Below are 4,645 nucleotides of genomic sequence, written 5' to 3'. Positions count from 1 at the left end.
ATCAATTAATATTAACCTCAATCAAATGGCAAACTTGTTTGAATATTTTATACTAATTATCTAATTTAACTAAGTGTTCTAATGATCAAATTATGAAGTTTTTGTAAATTTAGGTGAGATAATTGCTACGACTTTGTTTTGCCATTATTAATCCGTTTCAATATAAATCAATATCATGGCAATATGCATGCATTCTTCTTGATTAATGTTCGTAAGATAATTAATAAACTCTCTTGAGTAGAGTTCAATTTATTATATCTTGTGACATTCATATATCTCTATGAAGATGCAAACATGAAAGCATGCATTAAAAATACTAGAAATCTATGAAAATCACGGGTAGCATAGGATATATCTCTATCCTTTATCGAATTTTGCAATGATTGTTATAAGTGCAATCTATTCTATTGTCTCTCTTGTACACAATAAAATCACACATCATTCCAATTGGCAGCTAATTAATTGAAAAGCATTATATCAATAATCATCCAAGAATAATTACATATTGGGTGTCAAATTATTGAACTTTCATTAAATGCTTCATAACAAGAGTTCATCATCTAGGTCTTAGTAATTGGAAATCTGGCCAAGCATTGCAAAATTACAAGATAACATGATTGATTGTTAGAAAATAAATCGGATTTTAGATTGCTGAAGGAAAAGATGATGAATCTTAAATTTCTTGAATTGTTTCTTGATTGAATCCCACTGTCTTCTTCCTGCTTTCCTAAAAATCAAAGTTGTATCTTCAAATAAGAATCTTGTGATTACCGTAATACCTTAATTAATAAAAAATGAAAAGAAATAAAATTGGAATGGTTAGGTGGTGGATTTCGATTTACTTTTTATATCAATCCAATCCATTTGCCTATCAACCCAATTCTACACAAAACATACACACAACAGAGAGAGAGAGAGAGAGAGAGAGAGAGAGAGAGAGAGAGAGAGAGAGACGGTTAAGAAGAAGAAAAAAATAGGAAAGTTCACCAACATTGTTAGAAATTAAGCGCATTCTACTATTAAACTTGAATTTTTCAACTTAAAGGTAAGTAAAACGTTACTTATTAAATAGTTATGTTTAATTTTAGAGTTGTTAGATTATTAGTTTAAATTCAATTTTATTGAATGGGGGAGCTATTGAATTAAGTGGAGTAAGCCACGAAACTAAGTTAAAAGGAAGAAAAATAATTTAAGTGATTAAATGAATTGGGAAAATTGCCTAAGTATAAAAAGATTAGAATTTAGTATCGCCTATTTAATTATTGAAGTTTTTTAAGATGGTTAATTGTTAATTTAAAAATTATATCATATTTTAGGCAACAATATGAAGATCGAGAACCCTACCAACCGAGTTGATTTTTCATACATAGTTTTGTGAGTGGAAAAAACTTAAATATCTTCAAGTGTTGATAAATTAAGCATATATTATTACATTATGTGCAAATATGTGAATTAATTGTTCAATTATATAATTATTATGAAAGTTTCTTTCAATATGATATATCTGGACCTTCTAAGATTGGATATGGATTATTTGTGAATTGAATTGTCGACATATGTTTTATTAACCACTACTAAGGCACCGAAGCATTCCATTGTGTCGGCTACAAGTGAAACTTATCAGGTGATTGCCATGGTAATTAGGGGATGTGCCTTTCGTGATTGCGGGAGGAATGACCACTTGCTTGTGCTATTTTGATATGGTGATCATTGGTATCTTTGTGCAATAACAAAATATATTTCAAGTGGAAAGATAAAACACTTTTTGGTAAACTGTTTCCACGAATTTTGAGCTTCTCCATGGACAGTGCCAATCTATTGCCTCAATTTTTGAATAGATGACATGGCAAACACATCCTAGTTACACTCGCGTTCACATAACTTTTCTCTTGTATTTAGACAAACAGTTAAGAACACACTTCCTTCTTCAGAGGTGGGAAAGACACAACGTGCACAGAGACCATTAAGTCAGTCACTTGTATAATATATTTGGGTGTGAGAATATTGAAGACGAGAGTAACAAAGGTGTTTGGATATCGATGGTTAGGATAGAATCGTTGGATTAAGTGACATTTTTCCTTTCTTAACAGTAAAACAAGAGAGAACAATATTACTTGAGTGTAAAAAATCGCATTACATTCAAATGTCACTTAGTGTGGGCTTTGATATTAAAAGATGAATCATAATAATCGTTGGATTAAGTGACATGTTTCCTTTCTTAATAGTCAAGGTGCCTTTTCATAGATTTTATTTAGCCAACCCTAGGCTTAGGGACATTTAATATTTCTTAAGAGGCACCCTATATTCTAGGCCTAACATGTAGGGAGTAGACTAATTAGTTGACCTAATAGAGTTGCTGCTACAGAGAGATCACATCAATAAACCTGAAAAGATCTTGTACAATAGATCTTATGGAAAATGTGCCTCATATGCCTAAAGGCTATTCACCTTGTATGGAAAATGTGCCTCATATGCCTAAAGGCATCATATGGCCTCACGATTCGGTCATTGCATGGAAGTTCGACATAATGCATCATTTTGACTACGGGACTGGCCTCGGGTTGATCGAGTAAAACGATATGGAGCAATTAGAAGAGAAAATTCTAAATCAATTATAAAATAAAATAAATAAGAAGTATCTAAGAAAACATGCACAACTTTCAGCTCGATCATCGAATTTTCATCCGTGAGTACAATCTGAAAGTGTTTTCGATTCTTCATATTTTTGTCTGATGGCATTATCTAAATTTCGAGTGTCAATTTTCAATGTTTAAGAGTCCGTTTTAGCATTTTTCTCTTTTAAGTCCGTTTAAGATAATTTCATCATTTTGCAGTATTTTAATTTTATTCAAATTTTTTACAATTTTTTTTTGTTTTATTTGAATTTATTTATAGAATTAGATTTTCAATGTGATTAGGATTTGTTTTGAGTATACAATACATGTGTAAGTTTGTAAAAATATTACATTCATTTTTCTTGATTAATAAGACATTTTAGTTTTTCTCATTAACTGGTGCATTCTAATATTTCTCACGTCCATTCAAGAACAATTCGAGCAAACACCCATTCGTATGTTATGAACAATACTCTTTTATTACTATCCACATTTGCATAACGTGTCATAGGAAAGTGACATGGAATATGAGCCGAGTTCGCTTATTATGTGAATACTACTTGGCCATGCTTGGAACCTCATTGAATGAGGCGTAAAAAATAATAGTATAAAAGAAAGAGTTGGGAAATGAAGAGGTTGGCATGGAACCTATATCCAACATGAAAGAATGTGTTCGAACATGTGGATTTTGGTTAGCAATTTCATAGTTGAGACTAGTTATTCAACAGATGGGGTGGCATGGAACCTATATCCAACATGAAAGAATGTGTTCGAACGTGTGGATTTTGGCTAGCAATTTCACACATGAAACTTGGTATTCAACATTGGAATTTGGTTAGATTAAAAGAGCTCTTTTAATTAATTAATAAAGTATTGAGAAGCTTTTCTCCTCTCCGCATTTTTCCAATTCATAGTATTAAGTCAATGATCTTAAAACTGTTAATTATTATTTTGTATATTCTACTGTATTATACTAGTAAACAAGACTAGAAAAATAATTTTAAACATAAAATAATTTTTATATATTCAGCCTTACTAGCAGTCGCAGTGTACTGATTCGATTCCTGAAGTATGGAATTGGACTTTTTGTGGGAACTAGTGTATAGGCAATCTTTGTTCCCTGGCCTGTTAGGGCACATCTCGCAATTTACTTCCCTCACGATACTCCGGGAACGGAACGGTGGAGGTTTTCAAATTGGAGTTCAACCTTTTTAGTAATATCCCTCTACGAAAGGCACAACATTATTGGCTCAATATTCACACGTCGTTTTCTTTAATAAAACATTAATTTATAGCTAGTCATTCTTTATTGTTATTGGGCCAACATAAGTGCGGACATGAATTGGGCAAGTGGAGAATTTCAGGTTACCATATTTTCATCACGCCAACCTTAATTAAATATGCCACATGTAGTTTGGTACTAAATCTAACACAGACTATGACACTCCTAAATCCATCACAACCAACCCGTTAAGGAATTTGTAACACCAAAAAATTTGATAAGGAGAAAATTACCTTAAATTCTACTTTTAAAGTTTCAAATTAAGAAATCAGGTATTAATAATTAATTTTTATCAAAAATAAGATATATCCACACCACGCCACACCACACAGTTCCTGCTCCATTTATCCTCCAAGATTAAATTTGTATATATGTAACCATTGGTTTCTAGACAAAATATTTACCATCAAAATCTACTTTATTCATTGTTGAGTATGTTCCAGAAATTCTAACATACTTAATATTTATTTGATTCAAAAGTTAATATCATAATTGTGTTGTAATCAAGCAGGTCATCGGGATTGCAGAGATTGAGAGGGACGCTGAGGCACCACCTCGGAGGAAGAGAACGGAGCAAGGTTCAAAGATCTGATTGAGAGAAATTCTTTACCGTGATGGCTCATTTCCATGATCAGAATGCCGATGGCCCACTGGCATCAATGCTTGAAAACCACAAAATGATAAATCATTAGAATAATACGAAAAACTATTGTATGGTTCGTATAATTGTAAATTTATTGTGGCATAG

This window comes from Olea europaea, unplaced genomic scaffold (assembly GCF_002742605.1).
Source record: "Olea europaea var. sylvestris unplaced genomic scaffold, O_europaea_v1 scaffold2950, whole genome shotgun sequence".
NCBI lineage: Eukaryota > Viridiplantae > Streptophyta > Magnoliopsida > Lamiales > Oleaceae > Olea > Olea europaea.
The sequence above is the reverse complement of the archived record's forward strand: the minus strand, read 5'-3'. Positions refer to the sequence as shown.